Source organism: Ambystoma mexicanum, chromosome 2q (assembly GCF_040938575.1).
Source record: "Ambystoma mexicanum isolate Mex_15411 chromosome 2q, UKY_AmexF1_1, whole genome shotgun sequence".
Taxonomy (NCBI): Eukaryota; Metazoa; Chordata; class Amphibia; order Caudata; family Ambystomatidae; genus Ambystoma; species Ambystoma mexicanum.
Genome location: NC_090924.1, coordinates 227946201 through 227974054, shown reverse-complemented (window position 1 = coordinate 227974054; position 27854 = coordinate 227946201). Strand labels below are relative to the sequence as shown.

Here is a 27854-nt window from a genome sequence, read left to right as displayed (position 1 = left end):
AGTCTTTGAGGGGCAGGCCAAGCCTTGCCAACTGATGCGGACCCCGGCTGCCTTCCTGGCAGGGGGCCCAATGGCAACCTGGTCTGCAGGCCCTGATTACACACGGCACGGAGGGCCTGCAGGCCTTAATAAGAGAGACTCACTCAGATCATTCCGTTTCAGAGTCTGCAGTCGTTCCCTTTCACGTGTCTGCAGGGCTCCCTTTTATTAGTGTGGGCCATGACATAGTCATGGCCCATCTTAAAAGGGCAATGTACATGGGAGGGACACATCCCCTTAAAGGGGCAACACACATGTGAGGGTCACTACACAACATCCTTGCTTTTTCATAAGAAACAAACAATTGTGATTACAACATAACTGATTCCCCCCCCGCCCGTTACAGAACAACATTACTTCAGAGTCATTAGACCAACTCCCAACAGTAGATGCTACTGATACACATACGGTCTCACATATGTATACACATATAGCACATGTCAACCCATCACCCTAAGGTGACTATCGCGGTGGGGAAACCACCGGTGGATGGTTGGCACTTTGACCGCAAGTTACAAAACTCTTTATTAACCCGGGTTACAGAATTGCCACCATTGCATGACGCAAATGGGTAGCCACTGGTACCATATAGAGCACCCCTGCCAAATGCGAGAGCACAGCTTCACATCGCTGTCCTTTACTGAGACCACTTTAAGCATGTGGTTACTATGCAGGTTCACAGCATCAAAACGCATGTTTACTGAGTCCTCTTTAAGCAATGGCGGGACTGCAGGAGACCAGTTGACCTTCCATCAGCGTCTGCTCCGGAGTCACTACCCCCTGGGTCCAGGTCCAGTAACGGTAAAGTTCACCACCGGCAAAGCCGCACCTAGCATGTACCAGTGGCCACATCAGCATAGTCCCTTGATGTTGTGGGCAAGTCAGCGAGACGCAGATTGCGGGACGTCCAGGCTGCTCGGGCACAGGGTGACAGGATATCACTCACCCCCTTTTGGCGATGTTCCCCCAGTCAGGAGTGTCTCTTTCAGGGACACAGGAGGGCACACACGCACTGGTAATGAGTTGCAACCCATTTCTTGCCCATCGCACTGGTCCTTGGAGTTGGGGGCCCGGGCTGCATAGTTCAGTTATTTGGACACAAGTCGTTGGTTTGGCTCAGGGGGCCGGCAGGTATCACTGCCAAGCCCACGTTTGCCTGGTCCTCCGATGGCATGGTATGCCGGGTGATACTATCGGCAGGCAGTCTGGGCCACCACCTCTCTGGTTCTTGGGCAGTACTGTAGGAGACATTAATGGCATGGTGTTGGAGCCACTTGTAGGGCAGGCAAGGTGTCACGGTTCCCTGAGGGCCCTGTGCCGGGAGATGTTTGCTCATATTCTTGTCGACCCTGCGTGTCGACTGATGGTACGGTGCACATGTTCTTGTCCGGCTGGCAGTGCGGGACTTGACTGGTGTTCCAGGTGTGTGGTGTGATTCAGTCTCTCGGAGTGCCTGGCAGTGCAGAGTGCTTCTTATCCCGTGCAGCGTCGCAGGCAAGGCACTGTTAGTGAGGTGTACAGTGCGCGGATTGCAGGACGCTCAAATGCCATAGCTTGGAGCCCTGAGGAGCATGAGGGTGGAAGTCCCACATTAGAGGCGGTGTGGCCATTGTTGGTGCTGGTGCAGTAGCTCTGCTTTGTGTCCTGTGCTGGCATGGAGTACTGTATATCCACTTTCAATCAGCTCCCACGGGATCACTTGTACTCACCACCGGTGGCGCCTTGGTATCAGCTGTTGGGGCGCCTCTGGCACAGAGTTGCTACCTCTATTAGCACCAGCAGCCTGGGATCTCGCTGGGACTATTGATCACTGTCCTCCGTTACATCACTAGATGACTCTACAGTGTGCCTGCATCTTTGGTGCCTGCGGAGGGAGCATAACTCTTTCGTTTCTGCTCTGACGTGACGCACTTTATTTTCTTTGCTCCAGCATGTAGCCTGCCTCTTTTCACGGCCTCATGGCCCCGGTGCATACTGGCGTTCTTAATTCTCACTACCACCAACAGGCCTGGGATCTTCAATGGGGCCCTTTTCTTTGCTAAGAGCTCCGACAGGGAGCATGCATTTTCTTTTTCACTGCTCCTACCGGCGCACAGTAGCATTCACCGGCAGCAGCCCGGGACCTTATGGGTGCCTCCTTTTTATTCCCTGCTCCCGATCGGAGCATGTCCTTCATTTCACCGCCAGGCCCGGGATCTTCCTTGGGGTTCGTTGGGCGGCGGTGTGGCACCGCATGGGAAGGTGTTACCTCTCATGTGGGTCTGGCATCCAGTTACTGGCGGGGATGCCGGCATGCTGCCTTCCGTGCTGTCATACGCACGTCAAGGAAGAAATCCTAGCAATGGGATTGGGACAGATGGGTACATAGCCAAATAACATGTGAAGGTTGTGCCCCTCCTGTATCCCATCCCTCCTCTACCCAGACACCTCTGACAATTATTGTGCATTTTTAGGAGTAAACATGTTTTTAAAATCAGACGCATTGTGAATTCTTCCTCAGTTGAACACGAGACAAAATAAGTTGCTTTACACTTTGCAAGAACAACGAGGGATAATTTGTCTTCAGTTTCTCAAACACCAGAGACATGATGCAAGCCTAGTTCACCAATTTGTTTCTTCACTGTCAGGGTAACCGAATCCCCAGAACTGCTATTGTATTATATTGTACTATTTCTATGACTTTCATTGGAAGCCATCCAATACAGCAGCTACATCCGGAGCACATTGTTCACTTCCTTGATGTCACAGCATTGTACATCCAAGAGGATCTACATTCCTGTGAGGCCCCAGGGCTGGTGGGAACGTAACAGAAGAACCCGGCCCCTTGCTTCCTCAAAGCCCAGCTTTCTCAGAGCAGCCCGACCGTCCTGCGTCACACTGGAGGAGGCAGCGGTGACTGGCCTGTCAGCCAGGGCTGTCACATGGTGTGGTGAGGCCCGAGGCAAAACGTTTGGTGAGGCCCCCTTATAATTTTTTGCACTGGGCCAGTAACGGTGCAGCCACAAACAAGAGACGCGAGAAATCTCCCCTTGTTTGTGTGGAGGAACCCAAATATGGTTCATTATTATGATAGCAAATCAACTACAGCAAAGTTATGTTTCAGTACTGAAGACAAGTTCACTCCAGACTAACAATTTTGTCATATGCATACATGTATATAAGATGGCGTGACGACGTGTGGTGCATGACGCCAGCTTTAGGAAGCGCCCTGCCCTTTGTGCATATTAAAACACACATCATACATAGTGATCGGTAGATGATCTTCCGCGGCGGCTGATACATTTTTGAACTGGAGAGGCCTAAATGTTTGCACCAATTATGGGGGATTGACAGAGCACAGTGAGGGAGCCCAAACAAGGGTTGCTTGAGATGGTATCTCGCCCTAAAAATGTCCATTTTACAGCACTTTCTTGAACAATTAGGTTAAAAAGCCATAGAGTTTGCAATTGGTTTTGTATGGTAGCACATTGAAAAAACCCTAGATGTAATTCACGACCCATGCACAGGAGCATTTTCCATTGCAGTTCATGCCGCCTTTGCCCACAACATGTGCCAGTATGAAATGTTTTCATGTTGGCTGTTCCCATACATGTCCATGCAGTCTGAACCAAGATATGCCAGTATTACCATATAAGGACTCACAGCCAGTATAAAATACCATGCCACGAAAAGTATATCCAGACCGGCTGTGCCCCATAAGCGTTATTACTGGCTAGACTGGCCAACATTCAATGTTGGGCCATCTAGCCACCATTTAACAATTATGTTTTCTTTACCTAGGCCTCGCTGAAGAGGACCTGGGGCCCATTTCAACGGTTGGGGGCCCCCAATTGCTTAGAGTGGAAAACCGACTGAGGCACCTGTTGGGTGCATACATTATAATGGAGACAAAGAAATACAGCCAGGAGTTAATAGCCGCTGATTATCACAAGATGGCAAGCCAGCGGGGAGCTGAAACACTAAATGCCCACTGAAATTCTTTAAATCGCTTTTGTCAGAAGTTGGCTGATGTGGAGGAACCAGTGTTAAAAGGCAAGGAGGTGATAACATTTCTGTATATCCCGTGGGAAGTGACAGCAGAAAAGGCTCCAGCGAACGTAGCTGTAAGACGAGCATTTTAAAGCGCTCATTTTAAGCCCCGGAACGAAAGCGATATATAAAGAGGAATATATTGGTGTGTTACAAGACTGATGACTGGCAACTTGGGGGCATTTGCTGGTGTCCCCCAAAACCACTTTCAACTGAAAGAGCTGAAAGGCCCCAGCGAGATAGCCAGCTAGCAGGTAGCTGAAACAATAAATGCCTACTGAAAATCTTTAAATCCTCCATATCAGCAAGTGGCTGATGTGCAGGAACCCGTGTCAAAAGGCAACAAGGTGATAATAATTATGTGTATCTCAGGAAAGTGACAGCCGGGAAAGTGACAACCGGAAGGGCTTCATCAATCGCAGCTAGTAAGGTGAGCATTTGAAAGTGCTCATTTCAAGCCCCAGAATAAAAAGAATATAAAAAGGAATATATTGTTGAGTTACAAGACTGATGACTGGCAACATGGGGGCATTTGCTGTTGTTCCCTCGAGGACCCTTTCAACTGAAAAGTCTGAAAGGCCCAGACGCTGTCCCTAGCTCTACCCTTATGTTTGCTTTACCCTTGATGCATGGTTCCAAGCATCCTGGGTAAAGCAACCCAGCAGCCCCACCCCTTAATTTAGGGGTGGGGACTGGCACATACAACACTTTCATCCACCAGTCTCACAACTCCTTGCCTGCACGCATACATAAAAAGAAACACATCATTGTCACCAACATATATGCGCACATACATACGTAGTTAATTTAAATACACATATATACACACACAAAAACACATTTAATCTGAAAACAAAACACTTACCTCCATAAAGCAACCCTGCAGCCCCCACCCCGCCACCCCTAAATGTAGTGTCCCCCTGGGCCAGTACATTTAGGTGTGGAGTCTGGCACATATAAATATATAACACGTTCACCCATGCATTCACCCACCAGTCACACAACTCCTTGCATGCACGCATGCATACAAATAAACACACCATTGACAGCAACACACACACATACACAGTTAATTTAAATACACACATACACACACTTAATTTAAAAACAAAACACCTAACCTCCATGCACCTTTCTTCATACAAGCCGGCGCAGCCACACAGGAGGACCGGATGGCCCTCCCTCCTCTCCAGCACCTAGTCACAATGCCTGACAGGAGAGGAGGCATACATATGTTGCATGTTGCTGGTCTTCGCATCGTGAACATGACAGGACAGACCTTCTCCCCTGTCATTCAGTGTGCCTGAGCTACCAGCACAGCAATGAGAGGCAGTGGAGCTCACTTCTGAGCCCCGCCATCTCTCATTATTTCTCTGTTCAAACAAAAAAACATTTTGCAGGGGACAGGGACCTGTCGAGTGTCAATAAAGAACACGGGTGGACTGTGCTGCCTTCCACTCTGGTGAAGGGGGTGCCGCGAGGCCGGGGGCAGATTGCCCCCCCTGCACCCTCCTTGTGACGGCCCTGCTGTCAGCTTCCTGAGGCTGAACCCCAGCCTACCTCAGATGAACTGGCGAGTCTAACTGCCCGCAGCAGCTACCAATGAACAGCAGCCTGCACAAACCTGTGGAGGGGGATGTTTCAACAGTGACCTGCCGTGCACCTGGGGGTTCAGCGTGATCTGTAGGGGGAGCCCTGTTGTTCATGAATACCCAGCCACAACTCTGCATGTTACTTTCATAGTTGGAACCGGAAACCCATAAATTATAAAATGCTCATATTTAATTTAATGTATTTATTCATGTGTTCTGCCTTGACACATGGCATTTGGGGAGCATACTCTGCTGTGGTTTTCCTGGTTTTTGATTCTGAGGAAGAAGTGGCTTATTTTATAAAGCAAAAGCACAAGAATGAGCGCGTGGATGATCAATTTCTTTAATTCGGGGGCTCTTGCAATATCAAAGACGCCCCGGAAAATCAGCAGGCACCCGCTGCAGAGGCGAAGACTTAACATGGCCAGGGGTGGATGGCTATCTAAATAAGAGACTCCACAATTTCCTTGTGCGAGCATTCTATTAGCAAAGCATGTTCGTGTGTTGTTAGACCCTGCATGTTGGCCAGCCGGCAGGTGGCACGTATGTGCAGCCCAACCCAAGAGTACATTTGGCAAGCAGGAAAGGAGGGTGATTGAAATCTGTTGCCCACGCGCACCCTTATCGACTGCACTCATAAACGCTTTGGATTAAGGCGCTATATAAATAACACATCATTATCATTATTATCATATATGGGAGTGCCAATTGGGTATGCATTTGCTAATCTACCTGCTGCCCTGACAGCATTAGTTGTTTGAACCAACTGGTAATGTGGCGCAAGGTTTTGAGCTGCGCCTGAACCCGGTGCAGTCTGGTGGCACTACTGATCTGCTTTCAGGTGTCTACTTTGAAGATGCTTTTTTAAGGTTCCGTGAATAGATTGTACACTCAGGATCTGTCAAATATGGATTCATCTTGTTTTGTTTTTGGCACATATGGTGAAACTTTAGTGCCACTGTGTGGCCACAACATTGCTACAGAGAAGAGAGCAAAGAGAAAGGGTGTTGAGAAGAACATACATGGATGGCAATTCAACTGGCAGTACTTTTGGCAAGCAATGGGTGCCTCGCAGTTTTTTGTGTCTTTCTGCGCATCATTATTTCTTTAAGTCCTTCTTCAGAGTGCTTTTTCATAGTACTTCACTTTCATCATAGTCCTTCACGTTTTTTCTTCTTCTTTGCAATAGTTCTCATTTGGAATATTACTCCTTCACAGTTCTTCTGTCATAGTCCTTTGTTACAGTACTTCATCATAGTCCTTCTTCATCATAGTCCTTCTCCTTTGTCACAGTCCTTCATCCTAGTCCTTCTCCTTCTCGTTCATTACAGTTCTTCTGATCCTGGTCGTGGGGAAGTGGAGGTCTGGGGTATAACGGATATTGATTGTCAGTCTAGTTTTGTCAACAAACTGGATAAATGACCGAACAAACTACTGAGGGACTATAATCTATGTATTATCGATGGTCTTTCCGCATCCGATAGGCCAGCTAATCAGTCCTATAACCGAACATCATCTTGACTAATTCATTATGAACAGGGCCTTTATATATGAAACGTTTTATTTACTTTTATTAGCTTTAGATTGACGGAATGTAACCAAGCATCCAAGCATCAATAATTCATACACATAAATAGCTTGCAATACAGGTCACCAATACAAAGCAATAGAATACTATTACAGCAACACTAAAATAAACATGCAACATCCATATAACATTTACAGAACTATCAAGCAGGACCTTTTAAAAACATTTTTCTCCACAACCAAGCTCTGTATAAATGTTTGGCCTCTGCATATATTGTGACATCCTCGTCAGTTAATCCACAAAAATTCATTGCTTGGTCAGTCGTTCAAATGTTGTCCAGAAATCTTTGTCTAAAATATAAAGTTCTATATTCCTATGCAGTGGGGAAAACAGAAGAAAATGAATGCTGTTTTCCAAAAAGTGAATTTGTCAGAATATTTTGCATTCCATCTCTTCATCCGAAAAGCAAGCGGCAAAATTACAATTCTCAATTTTACGCAAAGGGAGCACATGCCCGTAGGTTTCACGGTATCTAGATACCTTTCATAACCCGGTTTTATTTTGAGCGACCAGTAGGACGTTAAAGATGATGTATTGTAAATTAAAGTGATACTCTGCTTCCTTCACAAGACATCTTCTCTTTACATTGGGGGTCATTATAAGTTTGACGGTCTGGGAACTACGGTACCGGTAAGTTTGCCGGTACCGTAGTTCCCGGACCGGCAAACTATGAGTTCTACTCGCGGGTGCCATTACGGCTGACAGGTCTGTCCTGGCGGCTGTACTGGCACCCGCGAGCAGAGCATGTTGGATGCACGGCACCATTCTCAATGGTGCCGGTGCATCCGACCTCCCCATTCCCATTGAGCTCTACGGGGCTCAAATGGGAATGGGCAGTAATGCAATACGGCACCCGCAAATGGGTAATTACTGGGACCGGCTGGGCCGTAATGAGCCGGTAATTGCCGATTCGCGGGATGCCGGAAAAATTGCAAGTTTAGCGGCAGCCTGCCGGTTTTACCGGCAAGGCTACCGCCATACTCGTAATGAGGCCCATTATGTTTATTTCTTACATTGATTTCATTAGGCTTTGGCCACCTCGCCCTCCTGCCCAATCCAATTTAGAAGGTTTCTAACATAGTTACACCAGGGTGTTGTCAAAAAACCATCTTGCATTAGGAAATGATTTAGTGCTTCCCAATATTTGGTCAGGACTGGTGTACTTCAAACTATCACCCAATACATAATCGGCTTATAGCCCGGCTCACCGGGGGTAGATGTATTTCTATATGCAATGGGACCGTCGGGGTGTTAGTCGGCAGGCCTAATACATTCTTCAAAAACCCATTCTGCACAGTATCAACCAGCCGGCACTCCACATGACTCCAGAGCTCTGACCCATATAAAGCTGCCTGCCGAGCCTGCACTTTATAAGCTTCAAGAGAGAATTGTACTACCCCATTGACATGTGAATTATTTAAATCTTGCAATTGCTCTGCTCCGTCTTGACATAGTTGTCTCAGCTTTTTCCATTTGGTACTTTCAGTCCCTCCTGCTCGAGAACCTTAGCCCTCAATAATCATGTGAGCTGACTTGTTTGATAGCTTCCTTGCTCATCCCCTGAGTACGTTTGTCTCCTTCCCCCACCTCCCGGAAAAAAGAAAAGATTTAAGACTTGCTGTAATTGCTATTTAGACCTTTATCCTTGCAAAAAGCTTTAAATACAGTCAATTGTTTTTAAAGTCCCACTGGGGTTAGGGATATACGGATAGCATCATCCACATATAAAAGAATCTAATATGTTTCCCCCCAAGAGATGGTGCATCTGAGGGAACGCACAATATCCTGTCTATCACATCGCTAAGGAAGAGAGAGAAGAGGGTAGGGGCTAACACGCAGCCTTGCATTAGCCCCTTCTGGACCTCAATGAGTTGTGACACTTACCCACCTAAACTCCATCTAACCACTGTTTTGTTATTTGTATAACAAAGTAATAGTCCTTGAATAGGTTGGGTTGAATGCCTAGAAAGCACAAAGTTTCCCAGAGTATTTCACCGAGTACATAGTCAAATGCATTTTGTAAATCTATGCACTGGACAAGCAAATTCATTTTTCTTAGGCTTACATATTTCTCCATCAGCAGTACTAATCTAAAGCTCTGAACCATTGTTCTTAATCTTGGCTGAAACACTGCCTTTAAGTGATCCATGATTTTTCTATCTTTTACCCACGTTCTAAGATGGGTTAGTAAGGACCGTGAGAAGATTTTTCCTGCAGAGTCTAATAACGAAATGGGATACTAGCTTGAAGGAATTTCCCTGCCCCCTTTTTTATGTGAAGGAACAATTTCCACACTCGTCCAGGAGTTTGTAATTTTATTTGCTGACACAGACTCAATAGACAGCTTGACAAAATTGGGAACCCAAATAAGTTCTTCAGTTTTGCACAAGTCCATAGGAATTTCCTCCAGGCCTAGTACTTTATTGTTCCTCTGTGCTTTTAATCCCAAGATAAACTCTTCTACAGTAAAAAAACATATTTTGCACTGGGGATATGTCCAGATGCCGTACTACAATCTCGTTCTGTGTAAACCCTCTGCCCTCACCGTGGAATCTCCTGAAATGATTATACCATACATCCTCTGGTATACTCCCCCCTGATGTTGTCATATCATCCGTAGCCCTAGTCATAATCAGTTTCCAGAAAGATATATTGTCCTTACCCTGTGTTGCATTAGAGCTCGGTCCAGATGGTCTCAGAATATTCTTTCTTCTTTTGTTTTGTTTAATATTTTGTAATCAGACCTAGCTATTTTCATTTCATTCTTATTGCCAATTTCCATGCTGTTTACACAGGCTATCGGATACAGTTTTGCTGCCCTGCATTCACCCTCGAACCAGATAGTTTTCTTAAATGTTGCCCGCTTTACCATACTGAATGTTTTTTGTAACTAAAGGGAACATTTGATCAACAATATCCTTATAAGATTCCATTATTGCCTCTGTTAACAGTTTGGGATTACTTAGGACCCTTCCTTGGGCTCTAGCACCTCTCTAAAGACCAACAGGATCAATTTGGATGTATCCATATTCACCCATTTTAGTGCCTGTCGACCATGCCCACTGATTTGAACTAATGTACTCTTTGTATCTACAATGACCAAACTACTGCTCTGGGGCTAATTTTCCAATTTCACCACTGGTGGACATTAGTCACTTTCAGTATTCAAGACCAGCTCAAAATCCCAATATGACTACTTTTCAGACAATTGTTGGTTTTGCCAAGTGGTTGCCACTTGCTCAACCGTCTAAGTTTTAATTATGAGCATGATCATATCCTCGCCACTTGCAAGGCATGTTTATGTTGCCTTTTAGGATAGGTGACTCTTAGATCTGGGATATCCCAGGTCTCGACTTCTTCATGAATCCCATCCGTGATTATTAGGGTGCGTTTTGCAGGTTAACAGCTCCCAAAAGCATAACATAACAATCAATTGCATGTTTATCCTCCCACTTCCCAAATTCGCGTGTCAATGTTTTTAATAGCTACAATCCCACAACTGAAGCTGGGCTTACATTATAAATTCAATAATAAGACATCTATGCACCTGCCATAGAGGATATGCAGTTCCTGGAGGTCATTGCCACCACTGTTGACCTTTCCTTCTGCCAACCTTCACGTTGAGGGAGTAATTGATCCACGTGGCCAAACGTCCACTAGGTCTGCCCCCTTGACCTTGCACAGCAGGTACTGTAATTCACATAACCCTGCAGGTGCACTGCAAATGTGTGTCCTTTTTCATGGAAACATATGATTTGGTGACCTCTTATAAAATTACACCAGTGATATTTTTAGTCAAGCCTGCTACGTTCCAGGATCGAGCCTGCATTTCAGGTGGCTCAGTCAATCTTACTCTACTCTGCTGATTCCCGATATTTCTCTGCTTTGTTTGCACTCGGAATCATACCAAAATCTCACCCACAAAATGACGACGGCCGAAAATGGCGACTTTTTTCTTTTTTGGGACCCCCCATTACACCACATATACATGTGGGGGGGTATAGAATATAATATTAATATGGGGGGATTACGGGGGTCTCCCCCGCATATATTTGTGGTGTAAAGGTTTTTTTTTTAAAAAGTCAGCATTTTCGGCCATCGCAATAATCACATAGATCCTTTGCACTGCAGTCAATCAGTTGCATCCCTGTCCCTCTCCACGGATCAATCTTGTCAGTCCCAACCACACCTAACCATATTTAATGACTTGTCAATTTGAGTTAAAGTGGAAGGCCCTATCTGCCTTGTACCGTCATAGATTATGAGCATCTCTTGTGGCTCAGTTGGGTGTTTTCCTCTCAGTTCAATGTTTCCACCCTTCGGGGGATATGTTCTATATTTCAGAGGCAGCTTTCCCTCTCACAACCTTCTTTTCCTAACTTATAATCTTCACTGCGGTTGTTGGGTGTTCAAAAGCAACTGCATCCCTCAATTTCCTCTCTGATTACAGAGCAACATTTTCTTTTGGACCTAATCCAATGTACAGAGTTATTGACCGGGGATTCATGTTTTCTCTCATGGCCTCTCCTAATCTTGGTACAATTGTGATATAGACACATTTGGCCTCATTACGACCCTGGCGGTAGAGTGATAACGGCGCCAGTAGTGCTGCCGGCGCCGTTATCACTCAACGGACACATTACGAGTTCTGCTCGCGGGGCCGCCCTTCACGCCTGGTCAGACCAGACCTGCAGAGCGGCACCCGCTAGCAGAACAGGATGGTAGCAACGGTCCCGTTATGTACGGGTCCATTGTTCCCATCCTCCCCATTCCCATTGAGGCCTCTGGGGGCTCAAATGGGAATGGGAATGTACCGGGTCCCGCAAATGGGAATTACCGGGCCTGCAAAGGTCGGAATGGCCCGGCTATTCCCATTATTACATGAACTGGCTCACTCTTATGGAACAGCCTCCCCCTTCCTCTACATCTTGCGCCGGACCTCCTCAAATTCCGGAAGCTCCTCAAGACTTTCCTTTTGACTTTCTCCTTCCCTTCTTCCCTCCTCTGCTAATCTCACAGTCTCTGTGATTGGTGACTAGGGCTCTTATGTGTCTGCGGGGTAATGGCCTCCCCACAGCCAATCGTCACAGCCTATGCCTACACACAGCCCTTGCATCGGCATCCACTGGCCTACGTGTTATAGGCCTGCAATTACCTACTTACTGCAGCTCTACGCTCCCTGGCGCTTACTATACTTTTCACTCACTTCTGCTGCTCATCCACGAGCATGGACACTTCAACACTCACATGGCCTAGTAGGTTCGTCTTTATCCTCCAGTGTGTATATTGTTTTCACTCCCATGATCCTTCCCTGTTGCCATATGCGCGCTTTGAAACACAATTTCCAGCTAACAAATGCACAATAAATAAATAGATCTCAGTGAATTGTTTCTCCGGTTGCGATTTGTTTATTAAGGGCTATAATCCCTTCCTGCAAGCTATTCATCCCCTTCCTCATATCCTCTAGTACCTTCCCAATGTTAATGCAGCATGGTCAGGGTGTAGCGCGTAAGACATGGCTTTTTTATGCAGGGTTGAGTGCGACCGCTTCCCATTACTGATAACATTTATGCTGGAATGGCCTGGGCCGAATGTGCAGGATCTACTTATGCCCACTTCCTATGCTGCTAATTGTCCTCATAGACTTACATGGAACTACGATAATCCTGGAAAGATCTTGGCAAAAGTTGCTGTGGAGGTTTATAAATCTTTACTATAATGTTTGACCTTTTCTTAGGACTTCAAAAGCTTTAATCATACTGTTCCCCATAGTAACAACGTCAGCAAAACATCTGCAACTTGCAACAAGAAGTTTACCTTTAACAAACATAAATCCTTTGTGTATGAAAAAGGCTGTCTCTTAGCAAAAAGGTAACTCTTGAAGGGGGTAAAAGAGTCCACCAAATTAGTTTGAGTCAAGGCCCGATCAAAGTTAACATTCTGCAGAACGACTGATGAATACGGAGCATTGGAATACATTCACTTGTGTTGCTCTGGCCAGGAATCCCCACCTTTTGGAATTTTTGTAGCAAGCGTTTCATATGTTTATCCAAATAATGAAGTCTCACTCTTTAACTTTGTATTCCCAATGGAACAACCATGTTTGTGAGGTCTTCCATACTGGGATCAGCACCATAATCGTAAGTGATTTTGAATACCCAAGAATTAATTTATTTTATTATTTTTTATAACGCGCCTAATACCATACCTGAGTTTGGTTTCTAAGCGTGGATCCAAACCTCTGTTGCTCTGCATGGTCTTGCTTCCAAGACCAGCGCGTTGCCCCTGTGCTATCCTCCGTTCCGTGAATCCTCAGGCTGATCAGCAGGGTCTGCAAGAACTGACCAGAATTGTGGGAACGCTTTATATGTGGAATGCCTACAGGCCTGGTGTTGTTCCGGGTGACCTGTATAAATCTACAGTGTATACAACAAGAACAATGCTCAATTACCTCTCTTTTAGTCCACCTTATAAACTAGTCAGATAGAAACTAAATCAATTGAGGTGAATTATCTATTTCATTTCCCCACTAAACATATAGTGGGGAAATGAAATAGATAATTCACCTCAATTGATTTAGTTTCTATCTGACTAGCTTATAAGGTGGACTAAAAGAGAGGTAATTGAGCATTGTTCTTGTTGTATACACTGTATGAATAGTCCCCTTTTTTGCTCAATCCCCCTTAAAGAAAAAACCCCGGGACTTACCCATTTCTCTCCCTGTATAAATCTACGCCTGACCTATATAGCAGTGGATTCCGCCTTTCCTAAATATTCTCTGCTCAGTAGTAATAACTCGAACCCAAATGGAAACAAGGTTTCTCTGAACCATAGTTCCAATTTTTAAAAACGGTGCAATCCCACGTGCTACAGACTGATTTCCTTGATTGATATTTCCCCAGGAATTGTAGGTAAATGTATGTATGGGAAACTCTACGAATTGGTTATGGTTAAAATATTTTATTCGACTGTCGACTTGGGCTCCATCCCTCCGCGGAACCAGTCATTAATAATTGAAAATTATTGTGAAGCGGGAAAGCTTGTATGGGGCCCATTGGGCTCGAGAATGGCAATTGACAGGTCAACCAGGAGTTACTATGGAAGATACCAGTGATATGGGGCTAGAGGAACAGCTTTTGGGTATTATTATGCATCTCTATACCTAGACAGTAGCTTGTGTATCTCACAGTAGGAGTAGTAAATACATTTATATCTTTGTAATTAACCAAGGAGTGCACCAAGCGTGCGTTTTTTGCCTCTTTATTGTTTAAACCTTTCAAAAATACCTTAGAGGAATATCTTCTTAAGTTATCAACCGAAATTCCCAGAGCTTCACATAGTCTAAGCCCTTGTTAGGCATATGTGGACATCCTTAGCCTGCTTGCCACTTTTATGGGTTCATGTCAAATGATGTATCGTGTGTCATTGCGGTAATATAACTTTTCCAGCGTTTTGTATTGAGTCACATGATCACTAGAGTTAAAACGTTTGATTATCTTGGGGGGAGAATTTCCGCAGGTAGTTCTTGGAGACACCATTTTGAGCTACTGGCATTACTGCTGAATCAAGCAAATATGGGGTCCTACGGAGAGAATGCAGTTCAGTTCTGCCCGCACTAAGAGCTTAATGAGGCAAAGATGGGAGCGACTGCAACGTTTGCTGAAGGGTTTTTCACTATACCACTCCAGACTTCCATAGCAAAGTCAGAATGGAAGTTACCGAGAATCCTTTTGAGTGCCATTGAGTCAACAGCTCATGAGCATCTCTCCAATGTGATACGTGTGCATGCCTTTGCATGTGGTTGTCCATGAAAAAAACAGGGGTGGGGGGGATTTCGAAGAAGAAAAGACCAATATTGTTTTTGCCGAATTACCAATATTTTGATGCCCTTTTTTGCACTTAAAAAAAAAATTCTGGAGGAGATTACCCACCACCCACTTCCCCCTACCCCATGGTATACCCTTACCCCACCCCCCATTTAATATATTTTTTAAAATGTGCAACAATTCGGGTAAACAAATTCGGTCATTTCTTCCTCGATTGTTTCAGATTCGTTTTCTGTGGATACCTTGATGCAGAGTTCACTCTGGTCCAGCTGTTGTGTGGAGAGATATTTGGTTGCATGGTAGTTGATTCCTTTTATGGCTTATCCTTTAAGATTTATCATCTTTAGGATGCAACTGTAGGAACTAGCGGACAGTGTTTGTTCAGGACACTGTTCATTGGTATGCTATGCTATACCGTTTTCCATAGCATAGCAAGGCCGAATAAGCAATCAAAGAGTGTAGTGGATAACGCTTTACTACCAAAACAGGAGACTGATAGTTGGCTTCTAGAGTCATTTAAATCTTCTGTAAAAACCGTTCTTTCCATGCATGCACCCAGTTTTGAAAAATGAAACTTATTTTTCGTGGGTACAAAATAGCGTAAAGAGAACAATATTCAAAGTTTACATTTCCATCAGCTTAGCTTAATCTTAAATAATGAAGGATGATATTTACAGCACCAGACAGCTAACCACATCACTTAAGAATTGTAACTTCAGGCAGCGTAGTGATGCCCCCTTTTATCCTATGTTGGCACAAGACCCAATGGTCCGTTGGTGCCTCCAGAGCTTTGTGACGTCTACCATGTGAATAAGAGCCACCAAACTTGTATGATTGCAGTGCAATTGATCAATTAATTATTATATGGTGCACTGCATTCCTTCTAGTATATGCTTTGCTTGGAGTATTATGACTAGGTGATTCTGTATGACCTGGTTAACTTAATTTTTAATGTGCTTTCTCATTCTACGCTGTGATTTTTTCAATGTTTTAGACGATTAGATCAATGCACGTGTTGAGATGAAAATTGTTTGATGTATTCATCCGAAATATACTTTTTCAACCACTAATAGTCCTTTGGCCTAGTCTTATTCTTCATCATAGACCTTCATCATAGAACTTCATCATAGTCCTTTGTTATAGTCCTTCCCCTTTACCATAGTCCGTTGTCATTGTCCTTCCCCTTTGTCATAGTTATTTGTTACTGCCCTTCTCATTCACGTAGTCCTTTGTAATAATAATTCCTTTTTGTCCCCTTCCTCCAATCATAACTCTTTCCCTTTGTCAGTATCTAAGAAACTCAGCCCGCATAGTTCGCTCATTCCATGCTTTCTCACTACAGATAACAATGAATTACTGTGTGGTAGCCTACTCTGTCATAATGTGCTCGTGCTCTGTGGAGTGTTGATGCTTGCTCAGCAATCAACATTCCACAGTGGCGGTTGGGCTGGACTGCTGAAGGAAGGAGCCTGCGCTTGTGGGGTCCAGTAAATAAACCTTTACCTTATACTTGGTGTCCGTGGATCTTGTCAGTGGCGACGATTGAACCTATTGAGTCCTCAGAGTGGTTGTTCCCCGTGGTTTTAGTTAAGAAGGGTGACGGGACTATTAGAATGTGCGTTGACCTTAGGGAACTGAACTCTAGCATATGGGTGGATCGGCACCCCTTACCGAACATTAATGAGTTGTTGTTAACATTAGGTGATGCCAGATATTTTTCCACTTTTGATTTGTCAACGGCATATCACCAGATTGACCTGCATAAGGAGTCCAGGCCCCTCACTTCGTTTGTGACTCCATTTGGGGCATTCAGGTTTTGTCGCATGCCTTTTGGCCTGGCTTCGGCTTCGGCTGTGTTCCAGCAGTTAATGCAGCAGATGTTTGCGGGTGTTTTGGGGGTCAGTTACTTTCAGGATGATATTTTGGTTTGGGGCAAGAGCAGAGAGGAACATGATTTAAGGGTGAGGAGGGTCATGCAGATTCTCAGTGACAGAGGTCTAACTGTAAAGTTAACCAAGTGTCAGGTGGGTGTGGAGGAAGTTACATATCTTGGGCATACTTTGAGTTCACAAGGAGTGAGTCCCAAAAGGGAGCTTGTAGAGGTGTTGAGGGAGACACCCGCTCCTGTCAATAAGGATCAGCTAAGGGCTTTTCTGGGTCTTGCAGAATATTATGTGAAATTTGTTCCTAGTTATGCTGAAAAAACGGTGGCCATGAGAGCCCTATGAAAAAGTGTGTCAGGTTCACCTGGTCTGAGGAGTGTGCGAAAGAATTTGAGTTGGTCAAGAAGGAGGTGGAGAAGGCCCCTTCCCTGAAGTCATTTGACCCGAAAAACAAAACTGCCCTCACTTTGGATGCAAGTGATGTGGGCCTGGGTGCAGTACTGGAACAATGGGTGAATGGGGAATGGGTGCCAGTGGCTTTTGCTTCAAGGACATTGAGGGATGTAGAAACCAGATATTCGGTGATTGAGAGAGAGACTTTAGCTGTACTATGGGCTTCAAAACATTTCAGGACATTTTTGTGGGGTATACCGTATATTGTCAGGACGGACCATAATCCGTTAGTGCAGGTGTTTTCTACAAAAGGTGTCATGGCAGTTTCCCCGAGGATTGCGAAGTGGTCAGTGCAGTTACAGGATTACAATTTCTCTTTGCAATACTTTCCTGGTAAACTTAATGTGGTGGCAGATTGTTTGTCCCGTTTGCCTGTGGTGGAGGTGGATAGGCAGGCAGGGTCCGTGAAAGAGGAGGACATGCAACAATGTCAAGTGGCTTTTATCGCTTCTGCTGTAGAGAAGTCAGTGTGGGATGTAGAGTCAGAAGCTGATGTAGAGTTAAAATGGATTAGGGAAGGTCTTGTTAAAGGTTGGGATGCTGTTCAGCATAGGCCTAAAGGGAAAGGTTATGCCCAGGTTCTTCATGAATTAGCCGAAGGTCCTTGGGGCGTGTCTAGGGGAGCTAGGCTGATTCCCCCTGTAAGTTTGAGAGGTAAAGTGGTGGAATTGGCACATGTTGGTCATTTGGGTCGATCGTTGACCAAGAGGAGACTCAGGGAGGAATATTGGTGGCCGTCTATGGACAAGGATGTTGAACTGGTGGTCAAAGATTGTCAGGCATGCGCAGGCAGTGATAAGAGCAAGGTGCTGCGTCCCTAACCCATGCATCCTATAGAGGTTCCTGAGCAGGTGTGGTCAAAGTTGGCTTTGGATATTATGGGACCGTTTGAATGCTTGCAGCCTGAGTCTAGATTTTTGTTAGTATTGGTGGACTATACATCCAGGTGGATCGAAGTTGCGTCATGTGCCACTGTCACCACTAATTCTGTTATTGACTTCTTGAGGAGGATGGCTCTGTTTGGAGTAAGAAACGGGTGGTTGTGGATGGATGCAAACGTGTGGGTGGATCCAATATGGACTATAATCCAGAGTGTCAGGAAGCAGTGTTGCATTATGAGCCTGTGGTTTCAAAAGAGTGTGGCTTGGAACAGGAAGAGATTGTTCCGCTTCCAGACTCGACAGGTCCTCTCAGTGCAGGCCAGTCGTGCGTAGATGTGAATGTGGAGGGTCGGAATGCTTCCGAGATGCAACCAGTGGTGGCACAAGAAAGGGGTCATGCGCCCAGGAGATGTGGCCCTCCCATAAGGTTTAAGGACCATGTGTGTTAAAAATTATACTTGCTATAACAATGCTTTGGTCCCTCGCACCTGTGTGGGCAGGCTTGTCATGAGTTGTAATGTGTTACAAACTCATTTTTTTTTTTTTTTTTTTCCTAGGATATGTTATGTTCTGCTTACTAACAAAGTTCATGTTGTTCCAAATATTGTTTTTGTATGGGATGCTAAGTTTGTTATGCAAGGGAAAGAGGATATGGGGGCTCACATCTTGGGTCAAGTGAGTCTTTACTTGCATTTTCTTTTCTTTTTTGTTCATACCAGCATTTTATTTAAGCATGTGTAAGTTACCTTGTGAAACCAGTTCATGTTTCTCATGGTTGCTAATTGTTGTTATGTAAGGGAAGAGGATATGTCATAAATTGCTCGTGCTCTGTGGAGTGTTGATGCTTGCTCAGCAATCAACATTCCACAGTGGCGGTTGGACTGGACTGCTGAAGGAAGGAGCCTGCGCTTGTGGGGTCCAGTAAATAAACCTTTACCTTATACTTGGTGTCAGTGGATCTTGTCATACTCCTAACTAAGGCACTACCCTGTCTCACCATGAACTAAAATAAAGGCTGGTATGACATCACACAGAACAAACTCTATTTGGATGTCAAGATGCCAAGACTTTTTAATTTTATCATACTAGTTTGACCACTCAATTTCCTTACCTTCTGTTACTAATAAAATTAATCTGTAAACATAGTCTATTCTTGACTATCCCACTCTTGGCTCAGGCTTGGCAGTCACAGAATTAACAGTCTTGAGTTTGACACACAGATGCCACCCATCTTCCGGGATTGTCAGAGCACACACTTGAGCCCCTTATGCATCCAACGTTACAGTGCGTACTAGCTTCTCCAAACCTATTTTGGAAACACAACCTAATCATCACAACATTTTAGGCCTCCTCCCTTTGCAGAACTATGGTCCGACTAACAGGACTGGCATCCAGCCAAGCTATCACAAAGCATCCTTCCCCAATGAGTGCATTCCTCCCTTTGTCTGTAGCATTTAATTCCCTCTTTTTCTCATTCTTGTATCTTCCCATCACTCATTCTCTTTCCTCAAGCAGACAAAAGTCTGCATACTCCTGGTGGGGGCACAGTGTGTCACTTCACAGAAAAGGCTAGGTCCTCTACTATTATTACGGTAGTGATTTGGCAAAGAATAAAAGCAGATTCACATAGCATAACATTGTTGTTCATCATAGACCTATTCCTTCGTCATTCTACTTTGTCACGGTCCTTCATTTTAATCCTCCTTCTTCACAGTGATTCATCAAAGTCCTTCTCTTTTGTCATTGACCTTCATGATTGTCAGATTCCTTCTCCTTCATCATAGTCCTACATCGTAGTCCTTCTCCTTTGTCCTAGTACTTCTCTCCCATTTTAGTGTTTTTCCTTCATTGTGGCTATTTTCCTTTGTCATAGTCTTTTGACTTAATTGTCCCCCTTTCGCATCGTCCTTCCTCTTAGTCTTTCTCCTTGTTCAAAATCCTTCATCTTATTGTGTATCATTCCTTCATCATAGCCCTTCATCCTGGTCTTTTGTTCAATGTCTCTAGAGCGTTGTTCCTCTCCAGGGTTGATTACTGCAACATACTCTTCAATAACCTGCCCCTTTCATCCCTTTGCCCCCTTTAACAGATCCAGAATAGGGCTGCAAGTCTTATCCTTGGCCTGGAGCCCAGGGACTGTATCTCTCCAGCTCCAAAATCTCTCCATTGGCTCCCGGTGGTTGCAAGGATCAAATTCAAGACCCTCTGCATCATCCACAAGGTTTTCTGGGGCCTGTGACTACGCTATCTGCAGCTTTCACTAAATACTCTCCTTCCAGACCCTTTTGATCTTCTAGCTCCAACTCGCTGCTGATCAAACGATTCTCCAAGCAGAGAGTTGGTGGCAGATCTCTCTCTTCGGCTGGCTCCCTCCTCTGGAGTAGACTTCCTCCCTCTCTCCGTCTTCAACCGGACCATCTCAAGTTCCAACAAATCAAGACCTTTCTTTTCTCCATCTCCTTCCCTCCCTCCCTTGTTAATGCACCCCACTGCCGCTGAGACTGGCGGCCTGGCCCCTCCTGTGTCCAACAGGGTCCAGGCCATCTGCCCAGTCATCACCAGCACCATACCCTGCACTGCCCGCTGGGCCCACACCTGACTGCTGCCTCCCCCACAGGCACCTCTGGCACTTCTCCCCCCCAGGGGGATCCCTCCAGCGCTTATCCCCTTCCCCTTTTTCCACTGCATTTGCATCTTCCGAATGTCACAAGACCTAGTAGGACCGCTGTTAATTTGATTATTTAGTCATTGTTGTTGTTACAGTATTATCTTCTCCCTTGCTGCCTTCCCTTTTGCCTTGTGGAGAATTTAAACACTGTTCTGTTGTATAGGTGCCTTATAATTATCCAATAAATAAAATAAATAAATAGTGTTTCATCATAGTCCTCCTCCTTTTTCCTAGTAATTCTCGTTTATCAAAGTCCTTTACGATAGTCCTTTTAATTTCCTCATAGCTGTTCGTCTAAGTCCCTGTCCTTTGTCACAGTTATTTTCCTTCATCATAGTCCATTGTAATATTCTTTCTCCATCATAACACTTTTTTCGAGTCCTTCTGCTTCATCCTATTCCTTATCCTTGTCCAACATAGGGCCTGATCACGACCTCGGCGGTAACGTTAACGCTATTAGCCCTGGGGCTATTAGCGTGACCGCCAAAGCCCCCGGCGCTAATAGCGCGGGATCACGAGTTGGGCGGACTTGGAAGTCCCCATTCCCCATTGAGCCCATTCGGGAATGCCCCATTCCCCATTGGGCTCAATGGGGAAAATTCGCGCTCTTACCGCCGGCGGATTTCCCGCCAGCGGTTATAGCACTAATTTTCGGCAGATTTCCCCCCAGCCAAGAGCTGGGGTGAAATCTGCCAAAGCCCTGATTCGGCTGACCCTTAAATTCGGCGGTAATAGCGCTACCGCTGGATTTAAGGGTTACCGCTGAGGTCGTGATCAGTCTTTTGTCATAGTCTTTCTCCTTCATTATAGTCCTTCATTTTAGCGCCTCTCCATAGTCATAGTACTTCATCATAGTCCTTAATGATAATTATTTTCCTTCATCCCAGGCCTCCTTTGTCCTAATCTTTCATCCTAGTTCTTCACCTTTGTCATACCACTTCTGCTTTCTCATAGTCCTTCCACTTAATTGTATCCTTTCTCCTTTATCATAGTCCTTTGTCATGGTCCTTCCTCCTAGTCTTTCTCTTTTTACTAGTCTTTGTTCATCTGAATGCTTAGTCCTAGTCCTTCTCCTTCATCGTAGTCCTTTTACTAGGCCATCATTCTAGTCCTTATTGCCAGTCCTACAACCTAGTCCTTCTCATTCTTCCATGTCCTTCCTCCTAGCCCATCTCCTCTGTTCTAGTGATTTTCCTTCATACTAATCCTTAGCCCTATTCTTTTATCTGTGTCCTTCTCCTTCAGCCTACTCCTTAATCCCATTCCTACTCCTTAATCCCATTCCTACTGCTTAATCCTAGTCCTACTCCTTAATCCTAGTCCTAATCCTTAATCCTAATCCTTCTTCATAATGTTCCTGCACCTTCATAGTCCTCCTCTTCATCCTATAACCAGTTCTTCATCCTAGCCAGACTGTCCCTTATTTTAGGCACAATTTCTCAATTAGTCACAGTTAGTCTTCCTCTCTGGATCTCTTTATATTTCCTTTCTTCTCCCCTTCCATTTAACCTTCTCTCCTCTCTCTCAAGAGGGGCTAGGTGCTGAAATCATGACATGTCATGTGACCCTGGCAAATGTACCTGTTATGTGGAAACAAACACCCCTAAGCATGCCTATGGATTTACATGTGTTATTTCTACATGTATCAAGTGTTTCCTCACTTGGTAGGAGGTTTGGAGATATGCATAGAATTGCAACTCAGCTATTATTCATGAAATAAGGACTATCTAGAAGGTAAATGGCAATGCATGAAGAGCGGTCCAATGGTTCTCAGCCAGAAACGGGCGCAAATGGCCTTTACGCTGTTGGGTCTTCCTTACAGCAGTTCTAGCTGGCATGCTCACATTCGTTTGATGCCCTTTTTGTAAGGGCATGCGCCATGCTTGGTATTAATATAGCACAGTGTTCTCATCGTGCTGCAAACTATAGTTTTCAATCCATCAAATTAGCTTTATTTCGACACAAGTCCATAAAAGTGTAAATATACATAAAAACATCCCAGCAGACATTAAAACACAGTTGTTTTGTTTCTGTGTATAGTGCTAGACGAACATTACAATAATTTAAAAGCATGGTATTAATAAAGCAAGGATTAAAGCAAGGACTAAGGCAGGATTAGTGTTGAAAGCAAGGATGACTAGAGTGCAGCTCAGTGCAATTTGTTCTGGCGGGCATGGCTTTGTCACACCCTCCAGGTTATGGGGAGACACCTGCACACCCCCAGCTTTGTGCTATATTAATTTGAAGACAAGATGTGCAGCCGCCAAGCCACGGCCTTCAGAGCAAGCCACCTCTCCCTTCCGGGCTTGCATTTTGAGCATTATGATAACTTGACGATCAATGCGATTCACTTGTTGGCCTTAGGCACTGTCGCATGAACCACAGTACAATACATAGGGCCTCATTACGAGTTGGGAGGTAGCCCTCAAATGCAGCGGTAACAGGGTAACTGCCCCATTTAAGGGTTCATCCAGTAATGAGTCTGGGTCCTCAGCCACAGCTCAGAGCTGGGGTAAACACTCTGGAAATACCGCCAGCGGTAATTGCACTGACAATGGACCCAATGGGGAATGTGGAATACCACCCAACTCGTGATCAGGCCCATAATATAAACACAGTTATGATATAAGATAAAATGCACATATTTTAAAACATCGCTAAGAAGATAAAATGCATAGTAACAATCAGCTGGTCCATTCAAAGTTATTAATCTAGCAGGGGTGTTTTTGTGTCTTTAATCTTGGCTTGGCGCCGCAGCCATGGCATGGAAAGGTAGATTGCGACCGAATGTACCGGGAGGGCATCATTTGATCCATCTGGTAATGCAACGGCGTGTGCAGCCCCTCTGATTGTTCGTGCAAAAAACAGTGGTTTCAAGTGCCTTCTGCCCAAATTCAAATATAGTGGACAAATTAGCATAACATACGTGGCGCTCTCTGCGATACATTGCAGTGGATGCATTTAGTTGTATTGGCGCTATTCCATTTATTGAGCAGTGCCGCTACAGGCAACATTCTGATTCCTAGATTGGTATGTAGAGCTCTCTGATACTTGGGCCTCAAATTGCCTCGATACTTTTCATAGCCAAGTATTTGCTTGGTTTCACAGTAAGTTCATAAGCTTTGTTTTATTATTCATTTGTTCTGGCATGTTCCAATGATCACTGCAGCCAGTGCTGCTAAACATTTCGTTAATGAAAGCACACCCTGGTAGTGAGGGACCTCTCAATGTGACATCAAATCTTCCATGGCTTCTCTATATGTTGTTAGCCTGGGGGAGGACCACACTCTAATCTCAATCAGGGAGCCTATCCCCTGCAGGTTTGCTTCCATGCATACTGGAAGGTTGGGAGCGCTGGAGGGTAGGCCCAGAATGGTTTTTACAAACCTGTTTTTGGTGACAACAAGGCTATTGCAGTTTACGTTGCCGCATAGTTCTGCCCCATACAGGGCTGCCTGCCGGGCTTCTGATCTGTAGGCCTCCAATGAGACCATTAGTGGACCGTTCCAGTGTTCTCCCATGTGCCTGACAATTGCCCCGCTATACCTGGATGACCCCACCTCTGCCTTTTCTACTTGGGGGCCCAGGTAGAATTATATCTGAACTTTAGCCCGAGGTAGTCCTGTGTATCGACATGCTCTATTTTCTGCTCCTTCAGCTCAATGTCAAACCTCACTTTTGTATTCCTCCTATTTTCCCTGAAGACTATATTTTTGTTTTTTTGCACATTAATAGATAAGCCATTCTCGCAGCAAGGCTCTTCACATTTTGTGAATTGGGGCTTTAGCCCCACTGGTAGCAGAGAGAGATGAGAACTGCATCGTCGGCAAACATGAGGAGTGGCCATCTCTCTTCCCGGATATCTCTCTCCCGCCATTGCGGGAGCGTCAGTGGGGGTTGCTTGCAGGCGTTCTGTATTTTAAATGATAGCTTTCAAGCAGTGCATGCCATACTATGCATTATCTCATAGTTCATATATGATGTATGGCTGTAGTCTATCTTGGAGTGCTACATTATTACCTTGTTGACCCGGTAGCAAATGGATTGTTACACTTTGAAGATGGCTCTATTGGACAGCATTTAGGCTATGGCCCTGGGTAGTTGGAGCTTAAAGGTGATTTTTAAACATTATTGATGATTCCATGGATTATGCAGTGATTTAAAAATGTTAATGGGCCTTTGCGGTGGGCTGTGTAAGCTGCAGGCATTGTGCCTCAGCTACTGATTTACAATCTAAGAAGTATTTAATCAGTCAGCAGAGTCTGGTACATGTTATAATAGTCATGTGATGACCGAACCATTATGTAGGCCCATTTTGTATTGGACCAACACAAATTCATGAATGTATATGTAACATGCAATAAGAAACTGGAAAAACCCAATGCCATTGAATGCTTACTATTATCATGCTTATCAGGTCCCCATGGGCGTGATAGCTTGTATGGTTTATGTGCTATTTGAAACACTCTGTTTTTTAAGCAGCAGATTTGTGTTTCTGTATGAAAATGTGTATACTCATAGCTTTCCCTTGATTTTTTTTTTCTGGAATGACATATACCTTCAGAAAGACTGGTATGAATTGTTTCAATAACCATGAGAAATGTATTTTCAAATAAGGAAACAATTTGAACGGCGTCAGACAGATCTCTGATTGAAGTTATTTCAACATTCAAATCCATCATAGGTATTTGATATTGCCTCCACATAGTTTCAAGGTGTACTGGAGCACTTACAAAGAGCCATTATTGTGTTGTTAGCATCTGAAACAGGAGATGATGGGCCTTATTACGAGTGTGGAGGTAGCCATGCCGCTTTTAGCGGCATGGCTACCCCCATACTGGGTCCGGGTTCCTGAAATGGGGAAATACCTGGCCATTCTGACCTTGGAGAGCCCGGTAATTCTCTTTCCTGGGACCCGGACCCGGTACATTCCCATTCCCATTTGAGCCCCCATAGGGCTCAATGGGAATGGGGAGGATGCTAACAACGGGCCCGTTAATGACGGGCCTGTTGTTAGCATCCTGGTCTGCTAGCGGGTCCCGCTAAGGACGCCTGGTTTTTTACCAGACGTCCTTAGCAGGACCCGCGAGCAGACCTCGTAATGAGGCGATAGAGGGTTAACGGCGCCGGCAGCTCTACCGGCGCCGTTAACCCTCTACCGCCTGGGTCGTAATGTGTATAAAAGCACTGAGGTGTCCACGTTCAGCCTGATTACAGAAGCCGGCAGGATTTTCATGGAAGTGATGGGGTAAGGAGTGTAGGCCAGTACTAGACAGCACACTTTACTGTTGAGTTTGACCTATTTACATGCACACATTTGATCTAGTGCCGAAGCTGGGTTTAGAACCCAGGTCTCAATGCAGCAATTTAGTCAGACTAGGCATTGGGGATACGATGATGTGGTTTTATGTGATTTTACCAAGTGCAGGACAGTGTTAGTAAAATGCCTGTAACATCATCATTAAAAAATGTCTGAGCCTTTTCAGCCAGAGGAGGTTGAAAGAAAACTAAGTGCCAAGATGCAGGGCTAATAGCGCTTAGCTGAAGTTGTTGAAGTTTGTTTTCAGCTGGCAAGTAATAATCCATAAAAATCACTACTACCACGTTATGCGTTAATTCCATATGAGTTTCATGCTTTCACGGCTACATTCACCTCTCCGCACCATTTTCATTTGCCTTCAAGGGGGAGAAGGGGCACAAAGTGGAGCTAAGATCTCTGCATTCTTTCCGCCTCCGTCTTCAAAGCAACTTTGTTTTGGGCCTGCTTGAGATTTTCATGCAGGTGTAAAACGAATGGATTCCTGTGGAATGTGCCTCCAAATAGCACCGTCTAAGAACGGGTGGATTTCAAATAACTCCATTGGTAAATGCCGCCTGCAAAGCATCATTTGCAGGCAACATTTGTTTTTTCACTAGACAGATGGCCTCATTACAAGTGGGCCGGTGAGGAATTAACGTGCTGGTATTAACGTATACTGGGGGTCATTACGAGGTAGGTGGTAAGGGATTACCGGCACTGGTAAGGACACCGGTGCTAGTAATCCCTCACCACCCTATTCCGAGGTCCCTTAGCGGGTCCCTTCCTTAACACCTGGTTTTACCAGGCGTTATGGAAGGGACTCGTTAAGGGACTTCAGAGCTAATAACGGACCTGCAAATTGCTGTACAGTTATTAGCTCCATCCCCAGTCCCATTGAGCCCTATGGGGGCTCGAATGGGAATGGGGATTGGTATTTGGCATGGAGACTTACCGGGTCCTCCAGGGTCGGAATGACCTGGTAAGTCCCTATTTCGGGAACCCGGACAAGGAATGCAGCAAGGGGGTAGCCACGGTGCTACTAGCATTATGGCTACCTCCTACCTCGTAATGACCCCCACTGGCACGTTTCCGCACCAGCCAGAAACAAGTTTACAGGTGGGGTGGAGGAATTACCTCCAGCTAAGAGGTAGTTCTGCCCCCATTCCCACAAAAATCGCCCACATTACAAGCGTCGGGATACCAGCAAAGTCCGCCATGGAGTTCTATGGGATTCCATGGAATAGGGACTAAGGCTGCATACCGGCACTCGTAATCCGGCAGTAATACCGCCGGAACGAGTGCCAGTAGCGGTAATTCCATTTGCCGGTATCCGGGTGGATTTACGGCCAGGATACCGGCAGAGTTGTAAATGAGCCCCAGAGAGTGGAACTCAATAGTAAAGGCAGTTTTGCCTGCGTTTATTTTAACTTTTGTGCTCTGCCTTTCAAAGGTTGAAAATTGCGGGAAGCATGTAAGTGCTAATGTTGGTAGTTTTTCTGAGTGCATTTTACACCTATATATAGTGACCCCCTTTTTTATTCGTGCATCAGCCAGTACCAAATGCAAGCCTGCAACAATCCACTGAAAACGTTTTGT

General features: G+C 45.1%; 1 protein-coding gene across 1 annotated transcript in view; it reads left to right on the top strand.

Annotated features, from left to right (window-relative positions):
* PDILT (protein disulfide isomerase like, testis expressed) overlaps nucleotides 1–27854 on the top strand; it is a 286134-nt gene that overhangs the window by 258075 nt on the left and 205 nt on the right. The gene's annotated exons all lie outside the window — the stretch shown is intronic.